The 27500-nt window shown below is 44.8% G+C and overlaps 1 protein-coding gene across 3 annotated transcripts in view; it reads right to left on the bottom strand.

Moving 5' to 3' along the window:
- The window catches only part of Nrg (Neuroglian), a 598682-nt gene that overhangs the window by 465511 nt on the left and 105671 nt on the right, over positions 1 to 27500 (bottom strand). The window contains exon 2 of one of the 3 annotated variants that reach the window (XM_080267326.1): positions 18842 to 18897. The exons of the other annotated variants lie outside the window; for them this stretch is intronic. The gene's annotated coding sequence lies outside the window, so the exon portion shown is untranslated. The remainder of the gene's footprint in view (positions 1 to 18841; positions 18898 to 27500) is intronic. 3 annotated transcript variants of the gene reach the window in all.

Genomic DNA, 27500 nt, shown 5'->3' with positions numbered 1-27500 from the left:
TTTGTGAATACGGTACTTTGGTCAGAAATCATTAAACTACTAAGTTTCAAAATATATTATGGCTTACTTTGTACCCTATGAGAAAACAAGTTACGAAGCAAGTTTAAATTCACTGATCGTACGACTTTTGCAGACTTTCCTGTTCTATGATGCAGGGTATGAATGAAAACTAAAAGATATCCAAGATCGTTCCTTCCAGTGGATACTAAACACGAGGCCAAATCAAGCCACGGGTACGTTCATTTCGAGAAGCCAACGTACCGACTACATAAATCTAACGAGAATGCTCTCAACCAAGCCCCAAGTACCTATCTGATCCCTTCGCTAACAGCAGAGACGGTAATTTTCTTTGTACTCGTCCACGATTCTCTCTCTCATGAATGTGTGAACTTATTCCACTAATATTCTGTCTTTTTCCTTCGTTAAAATGAAAGGATGATTGTAAGGCCTACGATTAAACATTTCAATTTCCTCTCTCTCTCGACTGTATATATATTACTTACTTGCTCGTTCACTCTCTTTCCTCTCCAACTCAAACCTCCCTCAGCTCTCCTCCTCCTGAGAGTATTTCTCTCCCCTTCTCCCTTAATCAATTTCTCTTGACTTCCCTTCACCTAGCTCCATTTTTATCTTTCCACGCACTTCCCCTTCCCCTACTATGTTACTCCTTCTCATTTACCCAAACACTCTGTACACCCAACTTTCCTGTCCTTTCCCTTTAACTACACATCCCCGTCCCTCATCTATAGTCTACATATACTGTACACTATTCCATCTTTATCTACTTACACACTCAACTTCCCTGTCCTAACCCTTCATCTACCAGCACAACCTGTTCTAATCATGCATACATCCTGCTTCTCAACCCTGTCCTTCACCCATCAAAAACACGACCCCCGACCCTCCAACCCCCTCAACCACCACCATCCATCAAACCGTCCCTCTCCTCTTACACTCCCTGTCTCTCACCAATCTACTCAATCGCCATCGTCAGTGGTCTCCCATCCATCCTGCTTCTCAACCCTGTCCCCCTCACCTTCACCCCCCGCTCTTAACCACACTTTCACATCTATTACTCTGTCCCTCTCTTGTTATACTCACAAACTCACACTCACCCAACCTGCTCACTCACGAACTTGCAGTCACCCTCCTGTCCATTCAAACTCTCACTCCTTCACCTGCCTACTCATAAACATACACGCCCCGATCTTTCCACTCAGTCACACTTCTCCACCTATCCACGCAAACTCACACACCCCTACATATCCACTTACAATGACACTCCCCCAATCAAGCAGCTCAAACTCACAATCCCCCACCGATTCACTCACATAGTCACACACACCTATCCGCTCCCACTCACCTTCAAACTCACACTCCCTCATCAACTCACTCACAAGTACACACTTCCTCACTTATCCACTCACCTTCAATTACAAACACAGGCTTTCCCACTCACCCACTGATCCTCATTCACAAACACACACTTCTCCACCTACACACTAACCTCATACACAAACTCATATTCCCCACTTATCCACTCACAGATTCACTCTCCACCTGCCAACTCACTCACATCCACAAACATATAACCCACTTATTCATCCATAACTCACACTCTCTCACCTATCCCCACACCCTCACCCACAAACACCCTCCCACACGTATCCACCCACAACCTCACACTCCCCCAATAATCACTCTCCCTCACCAATAATCACCCCATTCACCCCACAATATCCTCCCTCCCCAACCACCACCCCATCACCGGCACATACGCAGCGTGATAATACTGTTTACTGAGGGAATGGGCATAACGGAGGCGGCGCGAGGACTAAATGCTGAGTTAGGTCCGCCTCGGTGCAGGTCGGTCGGAACATTGCATTACACGGACTGCTGATGTTGCTGATGCTGCGGATCCAACTCTCGCTCCCTATACTCCCTCCTCCTCCTCCTCCCTTACCTACCCTGCCACCCCTCCCCCGTCTATTTTCCTTTTGTTTCTCCCTGCTTCCTACTCCTACTTCTTCTCCTATCTGCCCTGTTCCTCCCTCCCACTGTCTACTCCTATCTATTCCCCTGCCTACCCTGCAGCCATCCCCTTCCCCCATCTATTTTTCTTCAGTTTCTCCCTGCTTTCTACTCCCACTTCATCCCCTACCTGCCCTGCTAATCCTTACCCTCTACTTCTACCTCTTCCTCTACCTACCCTTCCGGTCCCTTTTCTATATTTCCTTAGCCTGTTTCTTCCTCCTCCCACTGCCTTCTCAACGCAGACCCCCTCCACGTCTACTGTTTTTCCTTTGTTTCTCTCCCTACCCCTCTCATTTCCTCTACCAACCCTGTTTCTCCTTCCATCTACCTCCTCCCCTACATACATTGCTCCTCCACTTACTTATTTTCATACTCTATATTTTCTTTATCATCGTCTAGTTCCTCCCCTTAATTCCTCATCCTCCACGTCCTCTCTTCTCTCCTACTTAGTTCCCTTATTCTCTTTTTCCTCCCCCTGCTTCCTCCCACTCCACTCACTTACTCCCCCACTCTACTCCTCCAAACCCCACCCACTACCATCATTACCCTCTCAGTCCTAACATTCCACCCGTGCTTATTTGCTCATCTACATTCTTTATATTATTTTACATTCTTGGCTATCCACATATCCTTCTCTCTCTCTCTCCCCATCCCCTATTTTTACTCCCCCCACTCGTTCCACACAGTTTGTTCCTCACTACTTCAGCTTTTTCCCCTCCAAACCTTCCCTCCTTTCCTTCATTAACTTTTACTAAGCCTACAGTACCTAATTACCTCAAAACACGCCTTCATCGGACACAAAACTTCGGGCTAATAAACTTCTAAAGGAAAATCCCCCCCTACTCTCTCTCTCTCTCTCTCTCTCTCTCTCAAACATACTATCACAGCCTAGTTCAAATTCTCTATACTTTTTGTTTTCTCCAGCTCTCAACTCTCACTTAAGGGACGTCAATATATATAAACTATGATCTCTTAAAGATTAGCGTCCTCTTAATAACATCCTGCTATCTCAAGGCGACTTTATCCAATTTAAGAAAACGCTCTCTTACATAAGATCTGAAGGAGAGTCGTAGGCGCACAAGGGAAGGAAAAAAATAAGACAGGTGATGACTTTTTACTCTATATTTTTTCTTGCTACTTGCCGACGCACTGATTCCAATTAACGCCTCTAGATTACCGAAGGAAGTTAACCAAGTAAACATCTACGACCGTCATTCCTCCTCCTCTTCTCCTCCTCCTCCTCCTCCTCTTTTCTTCTTTTCCTACTTCCTTTACTTCTTCTCCTCCTCCTTTTCCTTCTTCCTCCTCCATGTTCACCTACCGTACTTCTTCTGCCTCCAGTCACAATTTTCATCAGATGAATGAGTCATAGGAGCCTGCGTTGACGCTGGTACCACTACTCTAATGGTCGGGACAACTCTAGCATTCCATTTCTGCTAACGCCACACAACTGTATCCCATTCATTTCACAGTGTGCCAAAGGAGCCTGGGTATCTTGAGGAGGACCAATGTATGACCAAAGAAAGAGGAGGAGGAGGTGGAGCAGGAGGAGGAGGAGGAAGAGGAGGAGGAAATAAAATGAGAAGAGTATCGCTGGGGCAAAGTAGGAGTGGTAGAAGGGGACGGAGCCATAAAGAAGGTTACAGCGGCAGTAGTGGGGCCTTGGCTACTGCAAATTAGCTGGATGGAGGAGAGGAGAGGAGAGGAGAGGAAAGACGTGATGAAGGAACATGAGAGGAGAAGGAGGAGGACGAGGAGGAAGGAGAGGAAAGTGCAGTGTAAGCAATGAATGCAGTGTGTGTTTGTACCATTAAGCGTTTGGCTGGTACGTCAGCAGTACACGGAAGAGGAAGAGGCGGAGGAGGAGGATGTTTCTGAGCTGAGAAGGTGGCAGTGTGTCAGCACTGCACAGAACAGCAGATATGAGTAGGATGAAGCAGCTGTGAGTTAGGAGGAGGAGGGAGGGAGGATGCAAGAGGAGAGTGCGTGTGTAGGCAGTGGGGATAGATAGTAAAGCATCAGGGAAATAAAAGTGTTAATTACGCCATCATATAACTTCATCCAGTAAGACGACGCCTGCTTTACTTTTCCTCCCGCCACATGGTATTATTTAATTTAACAGCAGCGAAGCAAGGATATACTCTTTTCATTCCAACTTGGCCTAAAACTGACATCCCTCCATCTTGAATGCTGACTTGCAACAAGAGCTTAACACTTGACTATGGTGCTAGTCACGAAGAAATCCTATGGAAAGACATTAGAGCCATAACATTGTATTACTATGACACTGAACTACGTAGAATTCGCTACAGAATGGACGAAAATCTGGACCGTAAGGTGAATGTAGTATAGTCGGTTTGTTTTCATGTGACAAAGATCTATATCCCCCTTCAACGCAGTTGATGGCCAGGCGTTGTCAGATTCGAGGATAAATTTGACTAGTAACCAAGGGGACTCATTCCTATCTCATAGCTAAGGCACATTGAATTTCATGCACTCGCGACCAGGTCTATATTCAAATTGCATGAGCGACCTATTTCCATCAGATAAAAAAAAAAAAAAAGGTATAACGATGTGTCTGAAATGAGAGGCGGAGTTGTGATCAGCTTACTTCATAGTGTATCAGCCAGTACTGTTTGCTGGTCTTTATTACACCGTATTGAAGAGGGACGCCTTCATGTGGTGGCACCGATATAACCAGGTGACTCAACTCCAGGGTTTAAAAGAAGTCCCTCAACTACTTCCCTATCCCCCGAAAAGAGGATGGCTGGTTCCCGAATTGCAACTACAGCCTTCAGTCAAATGGTTCACGTTTCAGATGAACCTGGAACTACAACTATTAATTCAGTTCTCCCGCCGGCAGATTTTAGTCATCTGAGAGAGACCTTCGACGTACTTTGTGCTATTATATCTACCATCAGACGATTTTACTCAGCTTTAGGGGGGTGGAGGAATCGTACTGGGACACTTACATATCATACCCTTCATAGATCCCCTCATTTGGTCTCATCTAAGCTAAATAAAGTCATTCGAAAGCGGTAAATATAAGTGTAAAAACGTTACCGGAGTGAAGGGGTTAATGTAGACTTTTGGAACTTTTCACTACAGGCCATGCTGAATAAAATCGTCTGGTGGATGCAAGAACTAGTCTGCCACCATCAGAATTAAATCGTACCGCGGGAAGGGGAAACAGCGGAAGCGTAACATGAGGAGAGGAAGAAGCAGCAGGGAAGTCAGCGGTAAAAGCAGTGTGTGTGTCAGCAGTATGGGATAATTACCTACTAACTTAACAAGAGCCTGGACCGTGTGAGTGAGAGAGGGAGGAGGTGATTGGGGAGGGAAAGAGGAGGCTGTGGAGGGATGGTTGGGAGGGAAAGAGGAGAGTTTGGAGGGGGTGTTGGGAGGGGAGAGGAGAGTATGGAGGGGGTGTTGGGAGGGGAAAGAGGAGAGTTTGGAGGGGGTGTTGGGAGGGGAAAGAGGAGAGTTTGGAGGGGGTGTTGGGAGGAGAAAGAGGAGAGAATGGAGGGAGTGGCTGGGGAGGGGGAGAATATGGAGGGGGTAATGAGAGGGAAAGGCTAGAGAGGGAGAAGAGGTAAAGGGGGCTTGGTGTTTAGCGAGGGGGGGGGGAGGTGAAGAGGGAAAGTGAGGGAGGAGTTGGGGGAGTGAGGGCGAGGCGATTAGGGTGGTAAAGGAGGAAGGAAGAGAAGGAAGTGATATACGAGAGGTGAAGGGGAACCTGGAAGGGAGAAGGGGTTAGGAAGTGTTATGGAGGGGGGAAGGAGGTGAGTCAAGGAGAAGGGAAGGAAAGTGAAGGAGATGGGAAGGAAAGTGAAGGAGATGGGAAGGAAAGTTAAGGAGGGGGAAGGAAAGTTAAGGAGGGGGAAGGAAAGTTAAGGAGGGGGAAGGAAAGTTAAGGAGAGGGGAAGGAGAGTTATGGTGGGGGAAGGAGAGTTATGATGGAGGAAGGAAAGTTAAGGAGGGGGAAAGAGAGTTAAACAGGGAGGGAGAGAAATACGAGAGGTCAGGAGGAAGTGAGAGGGGGGAAGGAGTTTCGAGAGGAAAGGAGGGGAGCTAAGGGAGGGACAGGAGGAGGGGGGACAGGGGGTTCGGTGGGGGAGGAAGCATAGTAAATTCACCCACTCCTCTCTCTCCCCCAGCACCCTGCCTCACTCTCTTCCTTTTACAATCCATTTTATAGTCAGGAGGCGGCAGCTGGGGCGAGAGGCTTGTACTGTCAGTTTAATGGATGCTTTCACAGGAGACTCAAGCTGTTTAGATAGCCACCCCAATTAGACCTTATTACCAACGCCTGCTCTGTAACAATCCCGTATCTTCCTCCCCCCTCCCCTTTCTTTGACACACTGGCACCATCCCTTCTTCATCTATTCTCTCCTTCCTTATTAGTTATACCATCTTCTTTCTATCTACTACGTCAATTCTCTCTCTCTCTCTCTCTCTCTCTCTCTCTCTCTCTCTCTCTCTCTCTCTCTCTCACCATATGTAAAGGAAATAGGCTACATGATTTCCCAAGGCCGCCCCTCACCTGATACAGACCTAAGCAATACACAGACAGACAGACAGACAGACAGACAGACAGAAACAAAGAGAGACAAGCAGACAAAGGCATAGACAGAAAGGCAACCATACAGATGCAAGAGAAAAACAGACACAGACAGACAGAGAAAGAGGCGGACACACAGAGTGAGAAAGAGGCAAAACAGAAATAGAAAAAGAGGCAACAAAGACAGAGAAAGAGGCAGACACAGACAGAGAAAGAGGCAGACACAGACTGAGAAAGAGGCAGACACAGACTGAGAAAGGGGCAGACACAGACTGAGAAAGAGGCAGGCAGACACAGAGAGAGAAAGAGGCAAACACAGACAAAGAAAGAGGCAGACACAGACAAAGAGCCAGACACACAGAGAAAGAGGCAAACACAGACAAAGAGGCAGACAAAGACATCTCTAAACTGCGTGGATCTCTGCCCAGCCTTGCAGACCCACTCATTAGCCATAGCAACATAAACTCCCACCTGCACACACACAGCAAGGGTCATAATCTTCTCTCTTTACGACGCCATCCAACACCTTTTCCTAAACAGTTTACTCCTCCATATCTCCTGTTAATATTCTCTTGCACGTAACTTATGCTGTGTTGATATGAAAATGGACATACACAGCACAGGAGAAGACGGTGAGTAAATATAAATAAATAAATAAATATGTAAATAAATGAGGAAGACGAGCTATACAGGTTCCTTGGGTCCCATTCTCGTCTACTTTATACGCTCACGACATCACGTTACTCAAACTTGGCCTAAAACCACCATCTCTCCATCTTGAACACTGAACAGCAGTAAGAGATTAACACGTGAATATGATGCTAGTCACGAAGAAGTCCTATGGAAAGGATGTAGGGCCATGGCACTGTCTTACCCTGCCACAGAGGCCAAGTTACTAGGAAATAAGTTTAGTGTCTCTTCTTTAAACAGTATATTTCTCCACAGGCTCCCGACTAATCCCTTCTATGTAGTTTACCGTAAATATGGAATCCACGTTGGTATTACAATGGCATGAGAATATTAATGTGTAGCATGCAAAATACAAAATACATATATCTAGTGAAAAAGTGTCATAGTGTATTTAATCTCACAAACCTCCCTAACAGCCCCTTTCTGTTCATAGTGGCCAAGTGTAGTCAGAGTGGAGGGTCAATTTAACTACTAACCATGAAGAGCCATTCCTACCTCAAAATTACATCTCAATGAATTTCAAGCAACAACGACTGAGTATTCATGTGGATTAAGTGGTCCAGTTCCATTCGGTGAAAACAAATCCATCAGTGAGAATCCTAAGCCAAGATAACTGACCAACACTGCATTTTTTTTTTTTTTTTTTTTTTTAATGCCAGGAAGAAGGAACCAAAAACCAGAAACTCACAAGATTCTTCCCTCCCAGAAAAAACGAAAACAAAAAAAGAGCCAAATTCAAAATCCGCTCATTTTGAGAAGCCTGGATACACTGCGTTTAAAAGACTGGAGGTCATAGGCAGAAGGAAAGACAGACGGAAGAAGAAAGCCAATACATGTTCTATTCAAGGCTGCTGACGTGACCTAAATTGCTGAAAAATTGGGCACTGGATCGACGGCAGCTTTTAAGAAACTTTCCAGGCATTCTCTGAGACTCTGTTCTTCAAAATCTTCCCTCCCAAAGTTTGCTCAGGGCTTCCCACTCGTCTCTTGAGTTGAAAGGCACAGCTAAAACAAAAGACTGATACACAACACAAGGAAATAAACAGTGAAATAAAACACAGAAAGGGTACACAATATAACAAACTAAATTAATGCAATGAAAGACGGACACACAAATATAATGATAAAAATAAAAGACAAATACACAGTGAAATAAAATAATGAGATATAACGTAGATACACATAAAGTAACGATCTCCCACAACTACTGCTTTTTTTTTTTTTTTAATGCAAGGAAAAAGGAGCCGAAGGCCAGACGCCCGCAAGTTTGTTCCCTCCAAGAAAAAAAAAAAAAGCAAGATAATATTTGTAACAGTACCAGAATAAATGAGTTCCACTTTTCCCTCTTTGTATCAATAAATCTTGTATCAATGAACCCTATGGTCTATTATCTATCACTCTAAAACCCTATGGTCTATAATCTAGCACTCTATAACCCTATGGTCTATCACTCTATAACCTTATGGTCTATCATCTATCACATTATAACCCTATGGTCTATAATCTATCACTCTATAACCCTATGGTATATATCTATCAGTCTATAACCCTATGGTCTATAATCAAGTCTATAATCTATCACTCTATAACCCTATGCTCTATCATCTATCACTATAACCAGGCGCCCCAACCAGCAAGGGGTGGCCACAAACGAATCGCCTCCAATGTCACCCCTCCGCCATCAGACTGCCCTTTCTCCAACTCACATCCGCCTCTCTCATACCCCTCTCCAGCCCATCTTCGGTCTCTGTACTGCAATGTTTCACTTTTTCTTCTCTACGTCTCACGGTTTCATTCACCTTAGCCTTTATTTATTTATTTATCTTTTATTTTTATTTTTTAATGAAGGTGTTACTGACTCATTTAACTCCTTCACTGTTTGGGCCCTTATTCTCGTCCGGAAATGAAGCTCCCTAACACCTTTTCCTAAGCGATTTCTTTTGCTTATTACACCATACTGTCCTATTCTGTGCAATTATAAACATCCTTCAAACATCGCCACACTCTCCATAAATACCGCACAAAAGGATATTACCCAGCCATACCTAAAACTAAATCGCTACGGAAGAGGTGCTAGGGAGCCTCCTTACATGACGAGAATACGAGCATTAGGGTCCTTCTGCTGAACAAAATAAAACAACATCAAAACAAACTGATATAAAACCCTGATGCCTTTGTTTTAAGCCATTAACGGTATACACTTGAATATAATGACGTATATTTCTAGTTAATTCTTGTCACTTCCTTATTATTTTCTCAAGTTCGGCAAGGCTTCTATCCTTCCTATTCGAAAATTTTATCTGAAGTGAATCAAATTATCTGGTGGAAGACTGATATATAGAAAATATATATTGGGCTAAAGGGACCGCCGAGACTGATGATGATGACGAAGATAATAATAGTAGTAGTAGTAATAATAATAATAAAAGAATCCAGCACAGTTCTCATTCTCAGTGAAGATAAAAGGTAACTACTTTTATGCTGTACAAAGGCGCCAAATTAGCATGAGTAATGAGGCATCCGTCCAGTGTAATATATTATGAAGAGCGCTAGACGGAGGTGTTATTAGGACAGAAAGACGTAATGATGGTAATTATAACACAACACACACACACACACACACACTCACTACCTCTCTATCCCCCCCACCCTCTCTCTCCCTGCCTGCCTCACACTCACTCCTCTCCTCCCCCCTTCCCTTCTTACCGCACACACTCACTTCTTCTAACCCTCCCACCATCCCCTCTACCCCTCCCTCCCCCTCCTCCTCATAGCTCACCTCCACGGGACCCCACTAAAAATTCCTCCTCTATCTCCCGTCTGCCTCTCCCGCTCCTGTAATGTCCTCGCTCACTCTATTTTAACGCCTCTTACGTCTCTCCCTCTACCCTCCTCCCCCACTCTTCCTATACAAAACTGAACGTAAATTACCTCCCCTTTCTCACTCTCTCTCGGCCTTCTGAGTCTTTTCTCACAACACTTCACCTTCCAAATCCATCCCATCCTGTATTTTCTAACCTTATTCCATTACTATCCTTATTTTTACTCTTTCCCTATTTTATCTTCTTGTATTTCATTATCCATCCTCACCCAATCCCGTCCCCTATTCATTCCACCTCTATCCTTCCTTCCTCAAACCAATGCTATCCTCTATTCTTCCATTTCACCTTCACACTCCCCCTCACCCTCATCCCGCTCCATCTATCCTTCATTCCACTTTCCATCTTCACCTTCACTCCATCCCACCTTTCCCTCGCTTCCACTCTCTTATCATGATGTGAAGACAAAGTTTTGGGATGGGGGTTCAGAAAGAACATGAAAATGGGAGGAGGGAGGAAGAATGGAGAAGAAAGAAGTGGAAATAGAGGAAGAAAGTTGTGAAAACGAGCAAGAAAGGAGGAAAATGGTATAGGGAGAGGGAGAGGGAGAGGGAGAGAGAGAGAGAGAGAGAGAGAGAGAGAGAGAGAGAGAGAGAGAGAGAGAGAGAGAGAGACAGACAGACAGACAGACAGAGAGACAGAGGGGCGGGATTAGAACAGAGAGGGAGTGATGGAAAATAATAACGGGGTGAGAAGTCAAGAACCGGAGACAATGAAGGAACAGTGGGTGTTAATGGAAAAAAAAAAAAAAAAAAAAGGTACGAAACTTTAAACTGAAAAACAAGGAGGCAGAGCAGAAAAGTAAGGGAAGATGAAAATGGGGGGGAGGAGACACGAAAGGGAGTAAGGAGAGGAAGATGGGGAATGTGGAGGGGAAGGAATGAAGGGAGGATGGAAAACAGGGAGAGGGGAAGGGAAGACAGGAAAGGGGAGAGGGAGGAAGGGATGATCGGAAATGAGGGAAAGACGGGGAAGGTGGGGGAAAGAAGATGGGAAACAGGGAGGGAAGAAGGGAAGACAGGAAAGTCGAGAGAGAGGGAGGGAAGAATGTAAAGGAGGGGGAGGGGGTGAGGGGAGATCACAGGAAGGAGGGCTGGAAATATAATTGTGGGGCAAAAGTCAAGAACGGGGAAAGAGAAAGGAACAGAACGATGTGAAATGAAAGAAAAAAAAAAGTGAGAGGGAGAGAGGTCAGGGCTTGGGGAACAGGTGTATGTGGCAAAGGACTGGATGTACCTGAGGAAGATGAAGGAAGTCTAGGAGAGCTGAAGACAGGTGAAGGAAAATGATCAAGAGAGGAGAGGAGAGTCAGGGTAGGTAGCAAAAGTTTTATCATGAGGGAAAATATTTGTTGTGGGAGGAAGGATCGTTAAGAAAAACAGAAATACAAGCACTAAATTGGACGACGGCGCTGGGTGCGGGGTTGGGGAGGGGTGGGTTGGGGGAGAGGAGGGGCTAGAGTTTGGGACACGGTGGAAGTTTGGAGGAGACAATGTGGTGCCGGGAATGGGACTGGCTGGAGTTGAGACAGGCCAAGTTTCCAGTCCACAAAAACGACGGCTGGAGGAAGACGATGAGGGACTGAAGCGAAAAATGAATGAGAGGAAATGATGAGACGTAAAAGATATAAAAAAATGTGGAAAAGGAAACGAGTATGAGAGAGAGAGAGAGAGAGAGAGAGAGAGAGAGAGAGAGAGAGAGAGAAGAATGACCATTAGTGAAAGTGCAAGCTGGACCTGAGTGGATCTGGGTGGAGTGGAGTGGAGTGGGTGTGGAGGTGGAGGGTCAATGAGAGTGTCCTAACCCGGGGATATAATGTAATAATGACGTGGGCTGTGGGCAGGCTAGACAGGGAGGCTCCATACTGGCGTCACCCTATCCTTGTCTCACACCACTACACCACCACCGCTGTGTGTGTGTGTGTGTGTGTGTGTGTGTGTGTGTGTGTGTGTGTGATGACATTTGTATATTTTACTTACGAATCTTTGAGAGAGAGAGAGAGAGAGAGAGAGAGAGAGAGAGAGCGCTATAACGATTCTCAATGTGTACTCTAGACCATTTTACTACCCTTTTTCCCCTCTTTTTTTCTCCTCATCCTCCCTACACTCTTGGTAATGCCCCCTCTTGCCCCTTTAATAGACCTTTAAACCCCTCTTATTACCCCCTTCACCAATTATTAACGAGGTAAATTAAGGAACAAGGCTGGTGGTGGATCCTTAGTGAAGAGGGTGGGAGGAAGTAGAAGGACTGTGGAGAGGGGGGACAGGAGGCAAGGGGGAGAGGGGAAGGGATGGGGCAGTGGGGAGGGAGAGAGGAGGGATTGTAGGGAGGGGGACAGGATCGAGAGAGAGGAGGAATGGGAAAAAGGAACAAGGTGAGTGCAGAGGGAAAATGGGGGGGAAAGGAAAAGGGGATGAGAAAGATGATGCGATGAGAGAAAAAGGAAGGGGTGAGGAAGAAACTGGCGAGAGGGAAAGGGAGGGGGAAAGAGAGAAAGACGGGGAGGGAAGGGAGAGAGGAGAGAAACAACAATATTCCGTACGTATACTTTACCACGATCTTCCTTTTCACGTACCGTCCTTTATGTTCTTTCAATCTGTCCTTCCCACTAAACCTACGCACGAAAAAAAAAAAAAAAAAAAATAGGGGTAGGGGTATTTAAGTGTCTTTTCCTAGTGACTGTCTGAGAGGGATGCAAAATGGGTGGAGGGAGGAAAAAAAACACTTCAAGAGGGAAAATGGGAGTGGGCACGAAAGGGATGCGGACGGATGAAACGGTGGAGATACGCAATGGGAGAGGGAAACTGAAAAAAAACTAAGGTACTGGAAAATTTAGCTAACCATTGAAAAGTGAGAGAATTTTTTTTTTTTTATGCGAGGAAGAAGGAACCAAAGGCCATGAGCCCGCAGTAACAGTTCCCTCAAAGAGAAAAACAAAATACAATAGAGAGCCAAATTCAAGATCCGATCATTTTGAGATGCCTGGACACACTGCGTTTGAAAGACTGGAGATCATAGGCAGCAGGAAATACAGACAGAGGGAGACAGTTCCAGAGCTGACCTGTTGCATAAATGAAAGACTGGGAGTAACGGTTAACTCTTGCATTAGAGAGTTGGACAGAAAAGGGATGAGAGTTTGCTGCCAGACGGGTGCTAAGCGCCCGTCGTAGAGGTGGAGGAATGCAAGCAGACAGTTCAGAGGAGCAGTGACCATTAAAGTAGCGACAGAAAAGAGATAAAGATGCAACAGTGCGGCGAAGAGACAGAGGTTGAAGGGAGTCAGTAAGAGGAGGAGAGTTAATGAGGCGAAAAGCCTTTGACTCCACCCTATTGAGAAGAGCTGTATGTGGGGAGCCTCCCCACACATGAGAGTTGTACTCCACACAGGGGCGGATAAAACCCCTGTATAGAGTCAACAATTGTGCAGGGGTAAAGAAAGAGCGGAGACGGCTTAGCACACCCAATCTCTTGGAAGCAGATTTTACAAGAGATGTAATATGATCTTTCCAAGATAAGTCCCGAGTAAATGAAACCCCAGGCATGTTCAAGGATGATGCAGGATTAAGCTGAATATTATTAAACATTAGTGGGTATACCTGTGGAAGATTTTGTCGGGTTGATAGGTGTAAGAACTGAGTCTTAGATGCATTAAAGACAATCATAGTATTTTTACTCCAGTCAGAGATACGAGTCAAGTCAGACATTAGGTGTGCCATAGCCTCATCCCTTGTTTGTTGAAGTAACTGTTGAGATGGGCGTTGCGGGAACAGAATGGAAAGGTGAAGGGTGGAGTCATCAGCGTATGAGTGGATAGGGTTGGATGTACAGCTTAGAAGATCATTGATGAATAAAAGGAAGAGAGTTGGTGATAGGACAGAGCCCTGAGGAACACCACTGTTGATAGATCTAGGAGAAGAACGATGGCCGTCTACAACAGCGGCTATAGAACGACCAGAAAGGAAGCTAGTGATGAAGGCACAGATAGAAGGATAGAAACCGTAGGAGGGCTGTTTGGAAATTAAAGATTTATGCCAGACTCGATCGAAAGCCTTTGTGATGTCAAGTGCAATGGCAAAGCTTTCGCCAAAGTCCCGAAAGGAGGATGACCAGGAGTCTGAAAGGTAGGTGAGAAGATCGCCAGTGGAGCGTCCCTGACGGAACCCATACTGACGATCGGAAAGAAGGTTGTGATAGGAAAGATGCCTTAAAATTTTTCTATTAAGAATTGACTCGAAAACTTTTGAAATACAGGACGTTAAAGCAATTGGACGATAGTTGGAGGGTTGGGAGTGGTCACCCTTCTTTGAGACTGGCTGAATGAGAGCAAACTTCCAGCAAGAAGGAAAGGTACAAGTTGACAGACAAAGACGGAAGAGTTTGCCTAGGCAGGGTGTAAGCACAGAAGCACAGTTCTTGAGAACAACAGGAGGGACCCCATCAGGCCCATATGCCTTGTTAGTACTGAGGCCAGTGATGGCAGAAAATACATCAACTGAAGAAATTTTAATGTCAGCCATGAGGAAGTCAGAGGGGGGAAGTGATGGAGGAACAGCACCGGAATCGTCTAAGGTGGAATTGGAGGAGAAAGTCTGTGCGAAGAGATCTGCTTTATCAGTAGAAGAAATAGCTACAGAACCATCAGGGTAGAAAAGAGGAGGGAAGGATGATGAGGTAAAGTTGTTAGAAAGATTTTTGGCAAGGTGCCAGAAGGAGCGGGAAGAATTCGAGTTGGAGAGTTGAGAGCATTTAGTATGGATGAAATTATTTTTAGTAGAGCGAAGAACAGACTTAGCACGATTCCGGGCAGAAATGTAAAGATGATGTGATTCAGGGGTGGGTTGGCTCCGGGGGAACCAGCTGAAACAGAAGACGTGGGAAGGAAAATGGAAAAAAAAAAATGTTAAATGGAAGGTATGGAGGGAACGACAGCTGGTGAGATTAAGGAGAAATGACAGGGCAATGAAGAGTGAGTGAGGTGGGAGGGGATGAGGGCAATGAAGAGTGAGTGAGGTGGGAAGGGATGATGGGGAAAGTGAGATAAAGATGACGGTGTTTTTGGAGATCTAGGAAAGATGGACGGCAAGACAATGTGGAGAGAGACAGGTGGGAACAATATACGACACAGGTGAGGTATGAAGGAAATCAAAGTAAGACGGATTGCTTATACAGATGGAAAAGACAGGGATGGGAAGACTGACAGGATGAAGATGGCAGACAAAGACAGATGACTGGGCAGACACAAGGCGAAAGAAATTATGAAGGTGTGGATGGAAATGGCAAAGATGGAGAGGAGGAGGAGGAGGAGGAGGAGATGGGAGGGAGTGATACACGGTGAGGTGGGAAGGAGGGAATGAGATGAAAGAAGACAGTGTGGCTGAAGAGATGGGAAAGACATGGCCAAAACGATGGTGAGATGGGAAAGTTGGTGAGGAAGGAGAGAGTAGGGAAGATAGTGGTGTACTGGAAATGACGATGATGAGAACTGGGAGGTGGGAGGACTGGAAGAAAAAAAAAATAAAAGCATACTGGCAAAGACGGTGAAATCAAAGAGAAAGAAAGGAAGGAGGGATAGGTGGTGAAGAATTGAGAATAAATTTTTTTTCATTTTCACGTCTTTGAGCAGATATGGGTTAATTTATACTCAGAGGATGTGTATTACCGATATGTAGTACCATTAACGGGCTTTCCTGGAGCTGTAACAAATGGAGGTACTGTATGCTACCTAATGATAAACAGTATAAACTCTTCTTGGTGTCCACTATAAATCCGGGGACTGGAGGAACGCAAGCACAATACGAAATACTTGCAACTACATGGGTTTTCTTACGCCGTGCTGGTGGGCAGAGGGACGAGTATAAAAGCTACATCAATTTTAACTTACCTACCCCAGGTTTTTGTCCTTCCGAAGCTTGTTCCTCGTAGCTCAGCGGCAGAATAAGACAATACTGCGGCTCTACATCCTCTCCAAAGCACATCATAACCAGCACCATAATCTAGTGTTTATTAATCTCTTCCTACAGGTCAGTAATAAAGATGCAGAGATGGCAATACTAGACCAAGTTAGAGTAAAATGAGTATGTCGAAATGTGTAGAACCACAAATCCCAGTAACTCCTGGATACACTGGGATTAGATGGAAAAATTTGTCAGCTCATTATCATCATCAGGGAACTTCCCTATGTGGTTGTAGGAGAGTATGGTGGGTCAATAACTGTACTAGTGTGTGTGTGTGTGTGTGTGTGTGTGTGTGTGTGTGTGTGTGTGTGTGTGTGTGTGTGTGTGTGTGTGTGTGTGTGTGTGTGTGTGTGTGTGTGTGTGTGTGTGTGTGTGTGTGTGTGTGTGTGTGTGTGTGTGTGTGTGTGTGTGTCTGTGTGTGTGTGTGTGTGTGTGTGTGTGTGTGTGTGTGTGTGTGTGTGTGTGTGTGTTTGTAAGGAGGGGAAATAGAGGGGAGGTTGGAGGTTAAGCCCCCGGAACTCCATCCTACACCAGTGACAAACAGATCTTGTTACTCCCCACGCTCCTCTCTCGCTAATCTCCCCTTCTCCCCTCAACCCTTTACATTCCTCACACGCATCTGTTTCTTTCATTCCTCACTCTTCTCAACCCTCTCCTTCTATTCCCCTTTCTCCTCTTCATTACCCCCGTTCTTTCCCTCAGATTTCTCCCTTTTTCCTTCCCTCATCCTCCATTCCATTCTCCCCTTCCCCTCATCCCTCCCCTCTGTTCCTCCTCCTCCTGTCCCATCCCTTCATTCTTTCCTTTTCATTCCCCTTCCTTTTTTCTCCTCCACAGTCATTTTCATTTCTCGCCTCACCTTCCCACACATTCTCACTCCATCCTTCCCTCCACCCATTATCATTCCCTCAATTCCTCTTCTCTCCCTTCAGCTCTACCCCTCCTCCAATCCTCTTAAGTCTGCCCTTCCCTCTTTTCCCCAGTCATTCCCTCTTCTCCCCTCTCCTATCATCCATTTTTCTCCCATCTTCCCTCCCCTCTTCTCTAAACCATTCCCTCGCCTCTTCTCCCCTCAACTCTTTTATCCCCTCCCCTCATCCATTTTTCACCCCTCTCCTCCCCTTCCCAGTCTAAGGCCATGTTCCCTCCTCCGCACGTCATTCTTTTATCATTTTTTCCAGCCACATCCCTCTCTTTCCCTTTACTTCTCCACACTACGCCGTCTCTCCTCTCTTATCTTCATTCCTCACATTCTCTTCCCCTCACCACTAATATTCCCAATCCACTCCTCTTTTCCTTCTCTTTCCCTTCAGTCAACATTACCATCGAACTGACAGACAGACTGATATAGATACAAAGACAGCTATTACAGGGCTCTTGTTTGGCGAGCCACAGCTCGCAAATGCGAGTATTTTTTCCCTTCGGCGAACAAATTTTACGTGCAAGCCGCGTTTTGGTGAGGAGAAAATACATCCACTTCACAAGCCTGTAAACTACAAAATAAGTAAATCTCACCAGTGAACAAAAAAGCACGTTGTGATCGATTATTAGGTCTTTCCTTGTCGCTATTGTGAATGTTTAAAAACAGACAATGTGTAAATAAATAAATAAAAATATTTATTGCTTGTAAAATATTTCGCCTCGTAGTCAGTTTGGCTACTAAAAATTTATTTGGCTCATTAATCTAAAACCTTCGGAGCCAAATGGCTCACAACCATCAGCAGTTAGCAAGAACCCTGTATTATCCTAATTTACCAGCTGTTAACAAACAAATATTCTGCCCATAGCCAAACCTTCCTTTACCTTCCCTCACATCATAGCCTATACTAACATAAATACATCGAAACGTAATATTTTCAAGTTTATATTTATACTAGCACAACTAAAAAAAAAATAATAATAAATAAAAGAAAGAAGGAAAACAAAAACACTCACCCCTCCCCATACATACAATGCCAAAATACATTATCAATATTAAACCCTAAAACTGTACCGCAGTCACAACACACACACACACACACACACACACACACACACACACACACACACACACACACACACACACAAATACGCTGAGCTACGTCACTCATCAGCTTAAACCCTCAGACTGCATAAGGTTTCTCTGCTGCAAAAAAGTATCAGGAGGTAACCAGCGTGAAGTACCTAAATTTACCAGCACAGTTGTTGCATCGCCGTGGAAGCAATAATGAGACTGTAACCTTTCAACTCCCAAAGGTTTTTATCCAATGAATGAATGCGTCTGAAGTTAGTGAAAATACAACGATTAGGCAAGACTATCACAGAGTTACGGTACACCATTAAAAAGGAAGAAAAAGGAAAATAAAAAAAGTATGATCATAAACATGAGGAAAAACTACACACGCCGAGCTTTATCATCTTCAAACCTCAAAAGAATGACAGAAACCACAAAATAACTGAACACACATACACACACACACACACACACACACACACACACACACACACACACACACATATATATATATATATATATATATATATATAAAAGCAGATCACGCTAATTACTCTCAACTAAGAAGTCGAAATACAAAATAATAACAAGAGACAAAGGAAGAAACAAATCCATGCCGAGCGACATGGCTCTTATCTATTTAAAAAAAAAAAAAAAAAAAAAAAAAAAAAAAAAAAAAGCATAGTACTCACAAAAAAAAAGTAGCAACAAACAAACAAACATATCCCACCTGGCTCTGAGCGTCGCGTCTGGCCACCGCACCTGTGCCTTCACTCACTGGCTCACCTGTATGGAGGGAGGGTGTGGGGTTAGTGACTTGGCAGGGGAAGCAAGTCAGGCGTGTAGATATGCACCACTACAACTACCGAGGCAACGTTAATAATATACCTATGACTACAGTAATTTCATAAGTTCTTAATGGCAAGGAGGCTCCAAATTAAAACCACCACCATCATCATCACCTAATTTCCCACTTATTAATGGGGATTGTATTAGTATGAAATAGATCTACACGAAAACAACAAATTATAAATATGAAGTGCCTTTAACACAAAATTATAATTAAAAAAAAGCCATACGAAATGAACCACACAGCCATTCACTCATCACATGAAAATAAGACACAAATCCAGCACACCTACCTGCATGGCGCTAATAATACACCTGGATCCACCTTATAATGTCAACGATACCAGTTATAATTACTTAATGTCACAAGAGCACAAACATTATATCGTAAATTACAATGTACGCTCCTTGCTTCAGAAAGGTGAGAGACCCGGAAATGTGACGCTCCACTTATTCACAATCACATCAAAAGGTCCAACACCCGTTAGGCAGACCCACATAAAGCCTGATATATTTAAACTAGATTCACACACAATAAGGCTATTATAACTACATCCATATGAGGGTGATACAGACGAACTCCCACATAAAACTTTTAGACTACACTCACATACTGATAATACACTCATGACCCACTCACATTTCACATATATATATCTGAACCACTTAATGCCACATACACTAGAACTACATAATGCTGATATTCACTAGTTCCACATAAGGCTGACAGCTACAGACTTCCACACATGGTTGATAATAGTCTAGGCCCGCATACGGCTGATACACACTGCCGTAGATCTATATAAACCTGATACCGTATATAACTGATCCACATGAAACTCATATTCTTGATCCACACATGGATGATATACACTGGACCAGAATTTCTCAAACTTCTGCAGCTTGAGGCCCACTAATCATGGTGTCATGGCCGAACAAGGAAATCAAAAAAAGTCAGTGTATCTGCTTGCTAGATTACATGCGAAGTTACGCAAAACTGTTACCACAAAAGATGCATTACAAGCTTTTTTCCCCATCACAGTACAAACAAAAATACGTATAAATGATGAACCGGGGTGTATATCTAGATGAAAAATTCCAGGGAAGGTGACATGGGATATAAGAGGAGTCAAATGTATGGCAGTTAATGTTCACCTATATTACAATTTAGTAGCCAGCTTTCAATGGAAATTCCTGATGCGTACTGTCAAGATGTTAAATATAAGAAAATCCTGACGACTGATGACCGTGATCCAGTACCCATGATTATTGTGCGATTAGCTAAACACCCATGCTTCTTCGCGTGACTCTGGATGCAGTAAAAACGAGATCCCCGGCCCACCAGATGTCCTTTCACGACCAACATAGCTCTAACGTACACGAAGTCCACTTATACCGTAGTTGACAGGACAAAATGGCAGCTGCTGGAGGGACGGGAACAGCAGCACCGAGCTCAATATCCACTGTTTTCCAATTCGTAAATCTCCAATGCAGCTTAAATCTAGGCCCAAAATAATCCTCGTCATCAGCCTGTATTTAATCCCATAATTCTACATGTCAGCTTTTCTTTAATGCTACAGTTCTCCGTCAGCTTACGTTAAATCCTGGCATTCTTCGTCAGCCTATGTCTACCTCCACAATGGTCCACACGGGTATGTCGTATTCTGTGATATGCCTGTCCGTTATCCTCCATCTGACACACACACACACACACACACACACACACACACACACACACACACACACACCAGTCATACATTCATTGGCACTCTAGCACAACACAACATTAACACATTCTCTCCAAGGACGTCTCCCTCTCCCTCTCCTCAACAGAGAGAGAGAGAGAGAGAGAGAGAGAGAGAGAGAGAGAGAGAGAGAGAGACAGACAGACAGACAGACAGACAGACAGACGGACGGACAGAGACAGAGAGAGAGTATTGTGTATATGTGAAGGTAGGGTTGGAGAGGCAAGGGGAGTATGGAGGTGCTGATGGTGTGGACTGATGAGAGAGGACATGGAGGGCGTGTGGAGGTGGTTCTGGTAAGGGTATGGGAGTGTGGACGAGAGAAGGAAACGCGTATGATGCTGAGGGGTGGTAAGGGCAGGGAGGGGGTATGCTGAGGGGTGGTAAGGGCAGGGAAGGGGAATGTTGAGGGGTGGTAAGGGCAGGGAAGGGGTATGCCGAGGGGTGGTAAGGGCAGGGAAGGGGTATGCTGAGGGGTGGTAAGGGCAGGGAAGGGGTATGCCGAGGGGTGGTAAGGGCAGGGAAGGGGTATGCCGAGGGGTGGTAAGGGCAGGGAAGGGGTACGCTAAGGGGTGGTAAGGGCAGGGAAGGGGTACGCTGAGGAGTGGTAAGGGCACGGATGGGTATGCTGAGGGGTGGTAAGGGCAGGGAAGGGGTATGCTGAGAGGTGGTAAGGGCAGGGAAGGGGCGTGCTGGGGGGTGGTAATGGCAGGGAAGGGGTATGCTGAGAGGTGGTAAGGGCAGGGAAGGGGCGTGCTGAGGGATGGTAAGGGCAGGGAAGGGGTACGCTGAGGGTTGGTAAAGGCAGGGAAGGGGTATGCTGAGGGATGATAAGGGCAGGGGAGGGGTATGCTGAGGGGTGGTAAGGGCAGGGAAGGGGTATGCTGAGGGGTGGTAAGGGCAGGGAGGGAGTGCAGATGTGGCTGGGGTGTGCTGAGGGACGGTATGGGAGGGAGGGGTATGGATGTGGCAGGGAGTATGCTGAGGGATGGTAAGGGTAGGGAGGGGTATGGATGTGGCAGGGGTCGTGCTAAGGGGTGGTAAGAACAGGGAGGGGATGTGGAGGGTGGCAGGGAGTGCGCTGAGAGGTTTTACGGGCATGGAGGGGACGTGGAGGTGGCGGGGGGGGGGGGGGGAAGCAACACAGAAGCGGTGTGAGGCTTGGCAACCGTATTCACAAAGGAACTTGACTAATTCCACCAAAAACAGGTCTTCACTGCAGTCAAAAATGTTGGAAATCAGATGGTTGAGTCATATTTCAAAAGTCTCTTACTGACTCTAGTTTGACTTCACAGTGTTCGACAGATTTATGAGTTAATACACAAGTACTAACAAACACAGCTTTAACTATAGAAGGTTTGTGAATACGAGGCCTGGTGAATGAGTGAGGAGGGCAGGCAGGAGAGGCGTGTCGGGTGGTGTCAAAGCGGGACTATTGAGCGGCTGGGGGCAGAGGTGACGGCCAACACTGAGGGCATGGGGGAGACAACCATGGGGTAACAGGGATGATGACATACACATGACAAACTGATAGATATAAAAGAGTAGATATGACCGACAGCCTGCCTTTATCATCGGCTGTTTCGTCGCCCATAAGGTGTTCTTTTCAATTCTCCGATAAGAAAGAGAAAAAAAGGCCGGTTCTAAATTACTCCAACTGAGATACAAGAAGTCTCAAACAGTCGGCCAAAAGTGTCTCCCTAAAATATCTTTTTCCACTACTGTCAACTACCTCAGTGGAAGTCAGAGGCGCTGAACCTATAGTTATCTACTGAACAGAGCGACAGCGTTGGACATAACCTTTTCCAATTCTACTGTCGCCTTTCTTCTAATATGACTATAATCACCTCACTCTGATATGCCAGCCCAAATAAGGTGTAGGATCCCATGGCTATGATATAGAATTGCAGAACATTTTAAGGCAGATGACGAGGTTAAGCCCCTTGTGATATATGATCGAGAAACCAGCGGCGTCTTGAAATAGTATGAGTAAAGAGGATACACCGAGGGACACCACCAGGCAGGGAAACTCAGGCGCATATCCCCCCTTCCAGCGACCCTCCACACCTCGCCTCGGGACAATACCACGATAACAAAGCACACGCACAGCAGCAATTGAACGGATTCCTAAAGACACACACACACACACACACACACACACACACACACACACACACACACACACACACACACACACACACACACATCCCAGCACATACACCCACATTCATACACAAACGTTCCCTTGCCCCCACCCACGCAGACGGTGAGCGAAATGAGAGGTGTGGGTGGACAAAGGCAGGAGCTGATCCAGGTCTGAGTGGGAGGCTTTGACAGGCCGGCACCAACACGTTCTTGAAAATCTCCAATCATGGTCTCCGAAGAAGTTGAAAAGTTTGCGTCATTTCCTTCCTCCACGCTGAACGCAACATAAGAAATGCTATCGTGTGGAAAATTATATGTTCGCGCGACGAAAATTTTGCAAGCTGTGGACTGCTGGGGGACTGATTGACGTTACCCAGTTTTCTACCATGACATCACTTTCATTCAGGTTCAAAAACACACAATTCTTAGGTGGCCAGAAAGGGTCAGGATGCTGCTGCTGTCGATGATGATGATGATGATGATAAACATGCCTCGGTCGAAATACAGGAAGTTCAAGGTCCAGTGCTTGTGTGTGGGTTTGAGCTGGAAGGAACTTCTGATCGATGCTGTTACTATCAGCAGCAAAAGTCCTATAAACTCTCCTTCCAGTTTGTTTCTTGAATACGAAGTCCGTCACTAATTGGGGCAGACATGTGAGACGTAAATCTTACCACTGTCGGCCACTCCAAGACAAAATTACAAAGCTCAAGACAAGAAAAGCTGAATACGCGAGAAGACATCTAAAAGATCTCACGCTGAACATCGCAACGCCCACATTATCAGCTGTCCCGTACAACACAGGTACTTTTAACCCTTTCCATCTAATTATATATTTTTACTATACACCTGACACTGCCGGACCATTTTATTCACACCAAGGGAGACTTCGAACTGGAGTGGTTCAATAATACATATATCAACCTCCTCACTGCAAGATGTCCTTCCAAAGTCGAATGCAATTGTCTGGCTGTACCCTAATTAAAATGAAAAACACGTTACCGGAGTGAAGGGGTTAAACCTGAATTGAGGTGATCCCTTGCCAAATGAATCTGCTCCAATGTCACAACGATCAAACAAAGAATATTTCCATTACATTTAGCTTTAACTCGAGGAATAGCGTACAACGCTCTGTCCTGCATGTGAACTTAAATACTAATGCAAACATTTTATAGTAAATATATTCCTGTAACTGCGTATGCGGCCACCACTGGATGAAAAATGGCTGAGACACGCAGCCAGACCGACAGATCAGACAAACAATTACTGATGGATATATAGCACTCATAATTATATTTAACAACGACAGGCAACAGAGATTCACGTTAAAGACATGACAAGCGTCCGTCTGTTATCACCTGACGATACATGAAATTCAATGACCCTTAGTTATAGGCAGGAATGAATCTCCTTAGTCGCTAGTCAAGCCGACTCTTCAATCTCATTACACTTGGCATCAATTAAGCTGAAAGGGGTTACGGATTTCGCCAGGTGCGAACAAACACACTTCATTCCACAGCACGGGCAACTAGGTATACAGACGTTTATATAAGGAAACCAACAGCACACAACACCCACCTCACGATCTCGTCAGGGACAGCGTGTGTGAGGCGGAGGTGGGAATGGGGGGAGGGAGGTTAGAAGGGGAAGGAGCATGGGGGAAGGAGCGAGGTGGGGGTGGAGACCGGGGAACAGTAGGGGGAAGGTGGAGGAAAGTGGGGGAGGTGTTGCTGGAAGGTGGATATATATAAAAGAAACAAGGGAGAAGGGAGAAGGTGGAGGAGGGGAAAGGAGGGGGAGATGGGAAGAAAAAATGGGGGAGGGGCGCGCGGAGATGGAGAGAATGAGGGGTTGATATATGGGATAGGGATGTGGAGGAGGAGGAAGAAGGTGTGAAGGGGGGAAATGGAGGTGAAGGAAAGAGGGGCTAAGGAGGGAAAAAGTGAAGAATTGGTGGGGAAAATGGATGGGAGGAGGGTCTAGGTAACGGAAAGGACAATGTGAGGCTCCGAGCTGACCCCTCCATTGTGCTCCCCTCCCCCCCTTCCTAATGCCCATCCCCACGACCCTCGCAGCTGCCCCTCCACACACACACACACACACACACACACACACACACACTGGTGCAGATACACAGCCACACGCAGCCTGTCTTATAAACCACAATAAAAAACACTTCATCTCTGCACAGACTAACAATTTGTCGAGGTGGCCATGACAAGCAGCCTTCCAACACCGAGCGAAGGGTGGAAAGACACGCACATACTGTATATATCCAAGCCACGAATTCAGCAAACATATCACTGAAATTCTCTCTATATATCTAACCACTCCACATTTTCTTTTTCAGATGAACATAGGAAGGAAAAACAAATTAAATATAAAAAATCCATACACCAGATGACAGGCGAAAAAAGTGAAGAAATGTTAACTCTTTCGCTGTGGTTGGTGGTCGTGGGTATAATATTCAGGCTAACACCAGACGATTTTGCTCAGCTTAGATAAATCCTGAAGATCAATGGGTCCAGTAACCCTCTGGCACCGAGGAATTCTATTTATGCAAATTCCATACACTTTTGTGTATCTGAGAGAAATGTTCGCAATGAAAAGGTTAAATTTATATACGGATAAATCAAGGTTTTTTTCTGCAGGAAGTTTTTTAACTCTGAACACGGCAAAAAAATTAACATAATAACCATTAAAAACCAAACAGACAACCACACACACATTCACAAAAAAATACACCGCAAATCATCTACATTAAAAAAAAAAAAAAAAAAAAAAAATCACCCCAATCTAATTTACAGACTACCATTACAACCACACAGACAACCACACACACAGACAAAATATATATCGCAAATTAACTACATTAATAAAAAAAAAAATACATTCAACTCCATCTATTTCACAGACTGCATCTATTTTAAACACCAGCCATGACACAAAATAACAACAACTGCTGTCCTTGTTCTGAGGTGGCAAACACAACTAAATACAACCTCATCCAAAAATACCCACCAACATTACTTGTCACATCAGTTTACATAAAACACGCATCTGTTCCAAGTAATGCCAATGTAAATAAAAAAAATAAAAATAATAAATAAATACTAAGGGAAGCAAGATTATAATACACCACCAGGACAACTTTAGCACACTCACATCTCCTGAATGCATAATACCAGTACATACAAAATACAGAATACATAATATCAGTACATCTACACTATATACCAGTAATGATATAAAAAGACTTCCTCACAAAATTAATGTTCTTAATCTGAAGCACAAAATTTATACCACCACATCCTTTAAACTAAGCCGCATACAAAAAGCAGATAAATAAGCATCACAGGATTTTTTTTTTTTTTACAAGTCTTGGACTGTTTTATACACTAACAGTAATACTAAAATGACGATTAAGTTTTTGTCCTTACTATGGGACAGTCATAAAAATAACCCTATACCGTACACCTAAACTAAACTGTACAAACGCTGCACATCTGTTTTCCATCCTGAAACATAATTGAGTGCCACAATTCTCCACAACAGTTTAACACACGCACGCGCAAGCGCGCACACACTCACACACACACACACACACACACACACACACACACACACACACACACACACACACACACACACACACACACACATAGCAACTCATACAAACTGACAGTAAACAAAACGAAGAGTTGCAGTTTATTCCTACACAAGACTGCTCACACAACCAGTGTCCTGGGAGCAACTTTACACATGGTTACTCATATACTACAGTTGAAGACGCAGGGAGATGTGGATATCTATGAATGAGGCCTGAGGGGGATATTGGAACTGTGTGTGTGTGTGTGTGTGTGTGTGTGTGTGTGTGTGTGTGTGTGTGTGTGTGTGTGTTCCACTCTGATAGCAGTGGGGCCATCAAATACAGCCCCGCCCGTAATACAGCAAGCACCAAATGACTCATGGCCCCAGTCACGGTCAGTCTCACATACACATGCATGAAAGGCACAAGCGAGCACATACATGCAAACACATACAAGCGTACCATTATTAACAACGTCATCATCAGCCCGTAACATTCCACCGCATACGTGCATTTTATAATATATATATACTGAGATAGACATATAGATGAACTGATAGATACATGGATATACAGATGGAGATATAGATAGACAGATACACATACACACGAGAGAGAGAGAGAGAGAGAGACACACACACACACACACACACACACACACACACACACACACACACACACACACACACACACACACACACACACACACACACAGAGGCAAACTTCATGACCGACCCACATCTAAACCAAACCATCGCCCTTATTCTTGTCCACAGCAGTGTAAGTGGGCCAACCAGACGTGCATACAGGTAGTGTGCGTTCGGTATGTATGTATGCAAGTACGTATGTATGTATACCTGAATTTGTGTATGTATGATTGTGTGTGTGGTTCTGTGTTGTTATGTCCGTTTGCGTAATCTCGTCTTACGCTACGCCAGACGAGTCAAGACAGGGCACCGTTTTGTAGCTGCGTGTACGAGTATATATGTATGTATGTATGTAAATATTTTTGCAGTAATGTTACAGTGCATGTCTATTTGTCTATCTACCTGTGATGCATTTTA

This window comes from Coenobita brevimanus, chromosome 23, assembly GCF_032717465.1.
Source record: "Coenobita brevimanus isolate Jiangsu-jjx chromosome 23, ASM3271746v2, whole genome shotgun sequence".
NCBI classification, from domain to species: domain Eukaryota; kingdom Metazoa; phylum Arthropoda; class Malacostraca; order Decapoda; family Coenobitidae; genus Coenobita; species Coenobita brevimanus.
This window is presented reverse-complemented; position numbering and strand designations above follow the sequence as displayed.